This window comes from Pinus tabuliformis, chromosome 1_1 (genome assembly GCF_031772625.1).
Source record: "Pinus tabuliformis cultivar Carrire ecotype Pingquan chromosome 1_1, CPIR1, whole genome shotgun sequence".
NCBI classification, from domain to species: domain Eukaryota; kingdom Viridiplantae; phylum Streptophyta; class Pinopsida; order Pinales; family Pinaceae; genus Pinus; species Pinus tabuliformis.
In genome coordinates this window covers 566318910-566331607 of record NC_142297.1, presented here as the reverse complement: position 1 = coordinate 566331607, position 12698 = coordinate 566318910, and the positions used below count along the sequence as shown (strand labels likewise).

Genomic DNA, 12698 nt, shown 5'->3' with positions numbered 1-12698 from the left:
AAGCAGGTCAAAGGCATATATCAAACTAGACACCCAAGGATGAGGGCTTACCACAATGAGGTATGGGACATGTTTGCTAATTTCTTTTCAGACCATCAAATTTCTCTTTTCCATTGGGAATAAAATAGAATACAAGTTTCTTTAGCCATTGCTTCCAGTGCTATTAGAATTCCCATTTTCCTAAAAACAATATGAAATTAATGTGAGACACAAACCTTCTATCCCAAAAAATATGAAGCATTGAAAAGCCTTTGAGGATGATCAACAAATTAGAAGGTTCTTAGAGAGGACCGATGAGTTTATTAATACTCCAATTGACAAAAATGATGATGAAACAATAGAGGAAAATACCGAGGCAATAACCTTCTTAAATGCTATAGTTGGACAGGATATCATTCAGCTAAACAATAATATAATCCCTAGAGGTTTAGTCCCTTTTGAAAAACTTTTGGACTCAAATGATGTGGCTGTCAAACCCATAATTTTACCTAGTGATGGAGAAATGGAGGACTATAATTTAGGGACAAAAGATAATCCTAAAGTAGTCAAGGTCTCTAATTGATTGGAATTAGAACAAAAGAAACAACATGCAGATTTGTTGAAGGAATTTTCAGATGTATTTTCCTGGAGGTATGAGGATCTAAAAGTTTATGATAAGGTCATTATTCAACACACTATTCTACTCAAAGAAAATGAAAATCCCTTCAAACATAAAATAAGAAGAATCAATCCCAAATTGTTGCCCTTAATTGTGTAATGCCCTCCTCCGACATCTACCCAAGTAACCAGCCAGTCGGTGTAAATATGCGACTAGAGGCCACTATGATATGATTCGACCTCCTAAGTCACGTTAAGGAAGTGGAACCGACGTAAACACACCATACAAGAATTAATCATCATCTACACGACCCTCAGGAACCAATCCAATACTTTAGACAACTTGCCTTGGGGTCCCACTGATATTTTGGACAACTTAAGCCTAATTCGCTCCTATGTTATAGGCATGAGGGTGACCAGAAACCCAAAGTCGCTCTCAGAGGCTGCTTGCCAGTGACCAGAAACCAAAACTATTAGTGCTATGCCAACAACTCTAGGATTTTAGCCATTTTCTCATGCCCAGAGCCTAGGTCATTGCCCAGAATTGAACCATCTCTTCAAATCAGTAAAATAACATGGATATGACAGTATTAAAGCAAATACTTGTTTAAGAACTTGACTGGAGCCCTACTAGCCATGACAGGTACTTTTTCAAACATATTGCAAATGTGTAATCTATAGGTTTAATTAACAGTCTTGAGCATAGGGGTCTCATACTTAGTTGAGAATCGCTAAGAACCATTGATGCCTCAATACATCAACTGCCATTCCATCGATTAGGTCATAGATACATTGATCATTCAATTACAAGTAAAAAAATGATGAAAGACATACATGGTTGTTGTCATAAAACACATACATATCTAGCGTAATAGCAACAGAAATACTCATGAAAGTACAACTGTATAGACCACATATAATCCATCAAAATGCTTATAGAAATACAAGTAGAAATAAACTTTCATTGATGATGCAAAATCCAAACCCGGGATGGGACTTCCACGTTCCACCTGACCGTAGAATGGCTGAGCCAAATCTCTCTTCAGTGTTTCACCCCTATGCCATATTCCAAGCTTGAATGTGGGATCTCATAGAACACATCAATAGAAAATCATCTAAGGCTTCCAGAGGCCATCCACCTCAACCCATCAAACAATGATTCCACCACCCAGTCAGACATCACCAAAACCATCATCAGATTGGTGTCCATCCAAGCCTTCTAGGGCTGTCAGAGTGTTTGTTCTAACCAAGGCTTCCGGCACTAGTAACTCAAGCCACAACTTATACAGGGTTTTCAGAGCGTTTGTCCAACCAAGGCTTCCAGGACTAGTAACTCAACCCACCAAGGGCTTCCAGAGCATTTGTCCAACCAAGGCTTCTAGAACTAGTAACTCAACCCAAGATGTTATAGGGCTTATAGAGTGTTTGTCCAACCAGGGCTTCTAGGAACTAATAACTCAACCCAAGTTTAGGAAACATGAGAACCAACCAAAAAAAAAGAATGAAAATAAACCCACAATCACCATGGCTATTCAGGAAACGGAAATGCTAGGCAATCCATTGTCAATCCCGGCCATCCTCCATGCCAATGATAGATCACAACCAAAAATCCACATGCATATGCCATGAATCCCAAAACTAATGAAGGAAACACACATGCAACTCCGTACCTACAAGAAAATATAATGTAGGTGCTGATCCTAATGCCCTCTTGTGCTTTTTTACCCTTCCTTTGCCTTCTTGCTCCAAAAATCCAAGTATGCCACACCCTCCAAGAGTGCTCCAAGAAAACTCTAAGTCTCCAAGAGTATGAGAGAGAGATAATAATGAGAGAGGTTGAAAACTAAACTGACAAAAGGTTACCAACTGATCCTCAGAAGCCTTTTTATGAATAAGGCCTCTATTTTCTTCATTTTCCATTATTTTCCTTCATTTTCCTCCTCACATGCAACCTGTGACCTTTCACCTCATTTTTGTTGTAATTTCCATTATTTTCATAAATAAATGTGCCAAAAATTCCATTTTTCCTTTCCAAATCCTTAGCCATTTCCTTTGCCAATTTCCTCAACCATAACTAATCACAAGTGATCCCCATCACTAGGATTCTGCCCAACATTCAACTTGGAATAAGTGTCCCATCATCTGTGGTTATTATTTTTCCTTTATTCGCTTTTATTACATGGAATTTTCACTAGGGTTGTTACAGAACCCTCCCCCTTGGGGGAACACTCTCCTTTGTGTTCAATAACACCTATCACCAGAAAACCACTGTAAGAAAAATATATACTATCGATGGAGCTTTATAACTTAGCTCGATGCAATATTTACAATGATCACCCTGCTGAAAGCAAACCAACATAACAACATAATAACGTGACATCATAAAAATATACCACATAATGGAGCTTTATAACATAGCTCATGGAGGTATTTACATCCATATACATATGTACATAGGTTGGGTTGTGTTATATTCTTTCCACGACTGGCCCATGTAGTTAACCGTGGGGTTAGAAGGGGGGCGGAGCCCCCCTTTCGTTGCGCCGATTGCGTAGCAGGGGGAGTCACAGGGGGTTTGAGGGGTGCAGGTAACCCCACTCTAAAATATTGGTTTTGCACCCTATGTTAGGTTGGGTGGATCTACCTATGGTTTTGTGCATGATTTTCTCACATGGTTTTGGACGCGATGGTTTTCGGTCCATGGTTTTGGATGCGATGGTTTTTTGGTGCATGGTATTGGATGCTTTGACATGTATAAATATGTATTGTAACATTGAAAGGAAAAAAATGAAAAATCAATATGGTAGTCCCGGTTTTGGGATATAGGGGAAAATCTATGTGTATATGTGTTTTATGTGTTATGCTCTCGCATTGTTTATTTTCTGTGTTTTAGAATTCGTATGCAAGTAATTTCTGTACAGGGTTAAAAACTACATTTGATATCAGAGCTGTTTTGGCGTCAAGGGGACGCCTTTGTTGCTGAGGGTTTTCACTCGGGCATGTGGTAGACCCTGTTCAGTGGGAGATCTGCGAGATCGATTCTGGTGGTGAAAGAAGATGGCAAGCAGTGGAAAGATAGAGATCGAGAAATTTAATGGTCAGAGTTTTGAGTTGTGGAAACTCAAGATGGAGGATCTGTTGGTGGATAAAGATCGGTGGATCACGGTAAATCCGGGTACTAAACCAACGGGAGTGTCCGATGAAAAATGGAAGAAGTTAGATCGGAAGGCAAAGAGCACAATACGATTGTGTGTCTCAGATTCAGTATTGTTGAATGTATCAAGGGAAGCTATAGCTAAGGATTTGTGGAACAAGTTAGGGACTTTGTACCAATCTAAGTCTTTGGTGAATAAACTGTTCCTACGGAAAATGTTGTATAACTTGAGGATGAAAGACGGAGACTCGGTGACAGAGCATATGAACGCATTTAACACTGTGGTAAGTCAATTATTATTTGTTGATATTAAAATTTCATATGAAGATAAGTGCATCAGTTTGTTGTGTTCTCTACCAGATTCGTGGGATAGTCTGGTTATTGCAATAAGTAGCAATACAACTGCCTTGCACTTTGATGAAATAGTCTCATCCTTGCTGACAGAGGAGATGAGACGAAAAATATGGAGAGACAGAATGGTGATGCCTTGTCTGTATGAGGACGGTCCCAGAACAGAAACAAAAATAAGTCATCGAGTGGGAGATCTAAATCTAGAGGGAGAAATAAATCTCCAGGAAAACTTGTAAAGGTGGTGTGTTGTAAATGTGAAAAGGAAGGGCACTACGAAAGGGACTGTAAATCTAGAGCTCCTAATAAAGGAAAGGGATATGATGATGCTCCTTTTGTAGAGGTGAAAACCACCTCAGATGAAGGTGGGGATGTGTACTTGGCTTCTTCAAGTACACATGTAGATCATGAGGAATGATTGATTGACTCAGGTGCATCCTTTCACTTCACTCCCCATAGAGAGTGGTTCCGCGAGTATGAGAAATATGATGGTGGTGATGTCTTCTTGGGGAATGACAGGAAGGCTAGAATCATTGGTCGTGGAAAAGTAAAGTTGAAGTTGCAAGGTGGAAGGGTTAGAACACTTCCAGGTGTTTTTCATATTCCTGCATTAGCCAAAAATCTGATTTATGTAAGCAAGCTAGATGATGCAGGTGTAAAAATAGTGTTCGAGAAGGATACCTGCAAGATGGTTCGGGGAGCACTGGTATTGATGTGGGGAGTTTGGATTGGAACTCTGTACAAGTGACAAGGTAGCACTGTTGTTGATGGGTGCGACAATTCTGTGGTTCCTGAAAGTGGAGCAGAAAATCTAGTGGTCTCTGGAAAGAAGACCATGCTGTGGCATCAAAGGCTTGGACATACTGGAGAGAAGGGCCTTCAAATACTTCATGGTAAAGGTATCGTAGAAGGTATGAGTAATAGCTCTCTGGATTTTGATTTCTATGAAAATTGTGTATATGGGAAGCAAAATTGGGTGAGTTTCCCCTCTGGTGGTAAGAGGACGAAACATATATTAGAGCTTGTGCACAGTGATGTTTTTGGACCTGTGAAGGTTCCATCACTAGGTAAGTCTATGTACTATGTATCATTTATAGATGACTTCTCAAGGAACACATGGATATATTTCCTTAAGAAGAAATTTGAAGTCTTTGATAGGTTTAAAGAATTTAAGGCTCTGGTGGAAAACCCGACAAAGAAGAAGATAAAGGTGCTGAGGACAGATAACGGTGGAGAGTTTTGCAGTAAGGAATTTGAAGAATTCTGTAAGAAGTGTGGTATAGCACGATAGAAGACTACTCCATATACACCTCAGCAAAATGGAGTTTCAGAAAGAATGAACAAGACGTTGATGGAAAGGGCAAGAAGCATGCTCAGTGGTGTCGGGTTAGGACAAGAATTCTGGCAGAGGCGGTGGAGACAGCATGTTACCTGGTCAACAGATCACCTTCATCAGCGTTGGAGGATCAGACATCACAAGAGGTATGGACTGGTAAGAAACCCTCTCTTTCACATCTGAGGGTATTTGGATGTGATGCATATGTACATGTTCCAAAGGAGAAATGAACCAACTTGGATAGTAAATCTGAAAAGTGCATCTTTATTGGGTATAAGGATGGTTTTAAGAGTTATAAGCTTTGGACCCAGTAACAAGGAAGGTTGTGTACAACCGAGATGTGGTGTTCAGAGAGGTGAAAGATTTTATTAAACATGAAGTCCAACCAAAGGAACCTGAGAAGATAGAGTTTGATCTAAAGGAGGAAGAATCAGACTCTACAACAGAGGAGGAATCAGAATATGAAGAGCCACAAACTCCGAGTGTGAGAAGATCAGTTCGAGAAAGAAGGCAGCCAGAAAGGTATAGTCCATCTACTTTCTGTTCAAATTTTGCTTTATCTATTACTGATGATGATCCCAGAACTGTGAAGGAAGCAGTAGATTCAGAGGATGGAAAACTCCGGAAAGAGGCCATGGTTGATGGAATGGCATCTTTTCACAAAAATGAGGCTTGGGATCTGGTGGAGTTGCCGGCTAGAAGGAAACCCGTTGGCAGCAAATGGGTGTTCAAGAAGATGACAAATGCAAAAGGAAAGGTGGAAAAATACAAAGCTCGGTTGGTAGCAAAAGGTTATTCCCAGGTGCCGGGAATCGATTTTGGTGATATTTTTTCTCCGGTTTCCAAGGTAACTTCTATTAGATTACTTTTATCTGTTGTTGTTGTTTTTGATTTTGACGTAGAAGAGATGGATGTGAAGACAACATATCTTCACGGGGATCTAGAAGAGGAGATCTACATGAAGCAACCTGAAGGCTTTGCGGTGAAGGGTAAGAAAGAATTGGTATGCAAGTTAAAGAAGTCTCTGTATGGGTTAAAACAGTCACCAAGGATGTGGTATCAAAAATTTGATACATTTATATGGGGACTTGGCTTCACTAGAAGAAAAGCAGATCACTGTGTATTTTAAATTAATTGGTGACCGTATTATTTATTTGGTCTTGTATGTGGATGATATGTTGCTGGTTGGAAATGACAAAAAAATTATCCAGGATTTGAAGACCCATTTGTCCTCCAAATTCGACATGAAATATCTTGGTGATGTAAACTATATTTTGGGCATGGAAATTAAAAGAGATCGGACAAAGAGGAAGCTCTGGTTAAACCAAAGGAAGTATGTCGAGACAATATTGCAAAGGTTTAATATGCAGGATAGTAAACCGGTGAAGGTTCCTATTCCTGTAGGTGTAAAGTTATCTGTTGAACAGTGTCCCAAGACACAAGAACAGGAAGAGGACATGTCCCGTGTTCCATATGCAAATGCAATCAGTAGCTTGATGTATGCGATGGTCTATACTAGAACATACATTGCACATGCAGTGGGAGTATTGAGCAGGTTTATGTCAAAACTAGGGAAGGAGCACTGGATAGCAGTGAAGCGGGTTTTTAGGTATTTGCGTGGCACTAGTGATTATGGTTTGTGCTACCAAGGAAGACCAATATTGGACAGAGTGTTGGATATTTGTGGCTTTGTTGATGCAGACTGGGCTAGAGATCTAGATCAAAGAAGATCTACAAGTGGGTATGTGTTTAACCTATTTGAAGGTGCAGTCAGTTGGATGAGTAAGAAACAATTTGTAGTGGCACTATCAACTACAGAGGCAGAAGAAATGGCAGCCACTCATGCAAGCAAGGAAGCAATTTGGTTGCAGAAATTGTGTTCAAATATGGGGTTAGTATAGGGAGCTATAAGGATAGACTGTGATAGCTAAAGTGCAATTTTCTTGGCAAAGAACCCTTCAGATCATTCAAAGACAAAGCACATTGATGTTCAGTATCACTTTGTGAGGGATATGATAGAAGACAAAAAGATGTTGCTGGTAAATGTGGACACTTTGAAGAATACTGTAGATGCATTGACAAAATCTGTGAGTTCTGAGAAGTTGTCTTGGTGTAGAGAAACAATGGGCGTTGCAGGGCTGGATAAATGACTAAGCTCTCTTGTGGCCCCCCTGTGGAAAGAAAACAACAAGTGGGAGAATGTTGGGTTGTGTTATATTCTTTCTACGACTAGCCCATGTAGTTATCCGTGGGGTTAGAAGGGGGGCAGAGCCCCCCCTTCGTTGCACCAATTGCGTAGCAGGGGGAGTCATAGGGGGTTTGAGGGGTGCATGTAATCCCACTCTATGGGGTCAAAATTTTGGGTTTGGACCCTACATTAGGTTGGGCGGACCTACCTATGGTTTTGTGCATGATTTTTTCACATGGTTTTGGATGCGATGGTTTTCGGTCCATGGTTTTGGACGCGATGGTTTTTTGGTCCATGGTATTGGATGCTTCGGCATGTATAAATATGTATTTTAACATTGAAAGGAACAAAATGAAAAATCAATCTGGTAGTCCCGGTTTTGGGATCCAGGGGAAAATCTCTGTGTATATGTGTTTTATGTGTTATGCTCTCGCATTGTTTATTTTCTGTGTTTTAGAATTCGTATGTAGGTAATTTTTGTACGGGGTTTAAAACTACATTTGGTATCAGATCTATTTTGGCTTCAAGGGGATGCCTTTGTTACTGAGGGGTTTCACTTGGGCCCGTGGTAGACCCTGTTCAGTGGGAGATCTGTGAGATCGATTGTGGTGGTGAAAGAAGATGGCGAGCAGTGGAAAGATAAAGATCGAGAAATTTAATGGTCAGAGTTTTGAGTTGTGGAAACTCAGGATGGAGGATCTGTTGGTGGATAAAGATCAGTGGATCATGGTAGATCCAGGTACGAAACCAACGGGAGTGTCCAATGAAGAATTGAAGAAGTTAGATAGGAAGGCAAAGAGCACAATATGATTGTGTGTCTCAGATTCAGTATTGTTGAATGTATCAGGGGAAGCTACGACTAAGGCTTTGTGGAACAAGTTAGGGACTTTGTACCAATCTAAGTCTCTGGTGAATAAACTGTTCATTTAGAAAAAGTTGTATAACATGAGGATGAAAGATGGAGACTCGGTGACAGAGCATTTAAACGCATTTAATACTGTGGTAAGTCAGTTATTATATGTTGATATTAAAAGTTCAGATGAAGATAAGTGCATCAGTTTGTTGTGTTCTCTACCAGATTCGTGGGATAGTCTGGTTATTGCAATAGGTAGCAATACAACTACCTTGCAGTTTGATGAAATAGTCTCATCCTTGTTGACGGAGGAGATGAGACGAAAAAATATGGAGATCTAGAATGGTGATGCCGTGTTTGTATGAGGATGGTCCCAGAACAGAAAAAAAATTAAGTCATCGAGTGGGAGATCTAAATCTAGAGGGAGATCTAAATCTCCAGGAAAACTTGTAAAGGTGGTGTGCTCAAAATGTGGAAAGGAAGGGCACTACAAAAGGGATTGTAAATCTAAAGCTCCTGATAAAGGAAAGGGATCTGATGATGCTCCTTCTGTAGAGGTGAAAACCACCTCAGTGAAGGTGAGGATGTGTACTTGGATTCTTCAAGTACACATGTAGATCATGAGGCATAGTTGATTGAATTAGGTGCATCCTTTCACTTCACTCCCCATAGAGAGTGGTTCTGCGAGTATGAGAAATATGATGGTGGTGATGTCTTCTTGGGGGATGACAGGAAGGCTAGAATCGTTGGTCGCGGAAAAGTAAATGTTGGCTTGTTGGGGCCTGACCCAGGTTCAGAAGTGTTTTAGCTAAACAAATCTCGCACTACCAGCCCTTTCGGCAACAGTCCGCGGAGCGTGGACTGAGGTCTCACCCGAGGTAGTATGGGAGGGTGCTAGAACTAGGTTTCCACACCCTTGGGATGTATTGATGGGTCTTGGAAGGTTCACGATCCCACTCTACGTGCTGCGCTACTTTCGCGCAGCTGTCTGTCCAGTGCAACTACCTTCGCACAGCCTAAAAGAAGAGTGCGAATGTTCTTTACCCTTTACTGTGCTTATTAGTATTATAGATCTTGAATTAAATTAAGTGGGCCCAGTACTTTCATTTACCATTCAACATAAACAGACATGTGCACAATCATAAACTATAAACAAATGCATAAACAGAAATATAGAAACAGATATGCGATGTTCCAAAACCAACTTATCTTTATTAATGCTTTTCCCAGTTACAATCCACTTCCTACCCTGCGGACACAGCTGCAAGGGTTTGCACACACAACTGTTGACTCTACCAGGCCTCTACGCACACAGCTGCAGAGCCTCTTTCTACTATTACCACCCAAGACTCGGACTTACAAACTCAGAGCGAATATCGCATTCAAAAACCCATAACACTTAAGATCCAGACTAACCAAAAATTGACTCCTACACCTAGAGCCTCGCTCTATTTATACATTCCCATGGTCTACGGACCGTGGGCAGGCTGACACATTCTATATTAAATTACATTATTTTAGGGCAGACAACCCTTTGACTTGACTCATTACACTTCACGCTCCGCGCACTTCGCAGACCCTTTACAATACCATTACCCAAAATTGTGGGATTTTACGCCCCAAAACTATTACGCAGGAGATTCGCTACCCAACAGGCCCCCAACAAAAACATCGTGACTCGCCCTCGAGTCACCCCGTCGGTGTGGCGAGTTGTGCTACCAAAGCTTCGCGGTCTGCCATCCCTGTGAGTGACGCACTACAATTTGTTGCTCCGTCATTGCCTCCTGCAACGCTTCTTCAAGCTCCTGCTCCATTTCCCCTACTAATTTACGTAACTGATGATTCTCATTCTACTATGCTAGGTTAACAAAAAGCGACCACTCATAGGATTTTAGCTCTAGCTGAGATGTCAAATGCGTGAACTTTTTGTGCAAGAGCAGCAAGCTTGCGATCTCTGGTTCAGTATACTCAATGTTTGCTGAAGCTTGTGTTGCATTTTTGCAAGAGAGTTGTTGCTGTCTGTGAGGTCCCAATCTTCAAGTTTCATCGTGGGCACACGGCCCAGAGATGAACTTTTAAATAGAATTCCGTCTTTTGTCTCAAGATTCACCATCTTGCCCTTATCTTTCATAGATTGCTTACCAGACCACGGGTTTCGCGGTGACATCCAGACCAGTCCTGCTACCTGTCTGGGAATTTCTGGTACATCTCCCACCGTTGGTGTTGGGCTCAGTGCGACGTCCTTGGCTATCGACATTACGCTGTCCCAAAGGTCCTGCGTCTCTTTTGGCAATGTTGCAAACACTGGGCTTACTCTCAAAGCGTTGAAGTTCGACGGGTCCATACCTATTGGATAGCACAATAACTTAATTCTCAAGATGCCACGGTTTGTTCGGTGGATGACCAGCTATGATTTATAGGCCTGTTGAAATTCAAATTCGACCATTCCCCCCTTTTCTGGCTCATTAATGCTATATTGGCGACAGATCGTTTCAAATCCAGTTCTGACTCCGTGTCTTAATTGCTCATCGTCCGCTCCTCATTGTCTTAAATTGGACATCTTTTCATGAACAGTGTCACCAATGGTCACTTTCCATCCCATCCGCGTGGCAGCACAGTCCCTTGTGCGCGAACACGATCTGTGCGTCATACTGATCTTACACGCAACGTCCGGGTCGCGCAGCTCCCATACAGACTTTTTTATAGTCTCGCGCTCTCTTTCAACTACTTGGAGCACTGAGACTGTGCTTCCTACAGATAGTCAGGTGGTCGCACTACTGGTGTGAGGCTTCAAGTCACTGCCCGACCTGGTCCGCGGGCCTTCCTTAGTTACCCTTGAGCCAATCAGCACCTCGCGTTCTCCCTTATGCAGAGCGCTTCCTTGGTTGCTTCGCCTGATAAGGTGCGGTCGCAGCCATGGTAGTATAGTCACCAGCTCCCGGCAACAATCTGCTAGCACGGTGGTGGGGTTTCCCATACGTGGCCCTGTCCTACTGTCGGCGCATAATGCTTGCGAGATTTTGGTTTCCAGTTCTCTGATATCCTCGTCCATTAATGTGATTTTCTACTTCAATCGTACCCGATCTTCTTCGAGTTCACACAGCTCAATGTTCCCTCGCTGAATGGCTTCTTGAATCTACATATGTTCGTCCTCGTGCAGCTGCATAATTTCTTCACTCTGGTCCTCGCGAGCTGTCGCAATTATGGGAGTGATTGTGTGAGGATTCTTTCCCAAAACTACAGCGTTGACTCTGTTCGTTGTCTTCGGAACCCTTTCCGTGCCCCAGTTCTCGCTCATGGCCCTATATGCCCATCGGATTGCTGGCACATGCTCCCAATCAGTTCGTCCTATCTGGTAAATTCTGTTCATGATTCCACATAGCTTTGTGAAGATGTCAACGTGAAATTTTTGTGGCATGTGTCGCATTCCCTAATTTTCGATCCCTAGTCTGGGAGGTGCTTACACAACGCACGTCTACACGCATCGACACAAGTGGGCACCCAAACTGTTGCGTCCTGGCTGCCTGGCTCGCATTCATCATTTGGGACTTCTAGGTCGTAAGCGCATCTGTCTTCTACCTTCATGCTAGTTCCCGATAGTCTTCTGATGTATATTCCCCCATCGCGCGGGTGTCGCATGCAACGCTCGTTCTAGTGCACCGTACTGCTATTTTTCTGGTTCCGCACTTTCACATTGGTCTAAGGATTCCTCCACGTTTGTTACCCCATCATCTATTGGCAGTTCCCTTGCTTCGGTCGTCACGTGTCACAGTGATCTAATCATCATGTTGCAATTCAGCATTGTTACTTCGTGCAACCGGTTTTGCCAGCATTCTATTTCTTCATATGAATCCGAAGTACAGGAACTATCGCGCTCCCATGAGATTCTCCCATCTTCAGTCGGGTTCACCCAATCCTGGTCTTGCGCTATTATCTGGTAAATGCAATCCAGCTCATCGTCGTTGTCATCATCGTGCACAGGTTCAGTGTAGCATGCTCCTTTGGCTGGATCTAGTGAAACTATTACGCGTAGGGAATTTTTCTCAAAAATCATCTTCCACTTCTTCAGGTTGATGACTCCATTCATATCCGTGGCCCAGTTTATTCCTAGCAACGCGGGGTAAGGGTTACTGTCATCAACAATCTCTATCACCTCAAAGTCCATTTGCGTGCTCGCACCTTCGATATCAATTGCCACCCCTTGCAACCTCCCCATGGGCAA

At 42.3% G+C, this 12698-nt stretch overlaps 1 pseudogene; it reads right to left on the bottom strand.

The window, feature by feature from the left end:
• LOC149214424 (uncharacterized) overlaps positions 1-11528 on the bottom strand; it is a 77458-nt pseudogene extending 65930 nt beyond the window's left edge.
• Positions 11529-12698: the final 1170 nt, after the last annotated feature.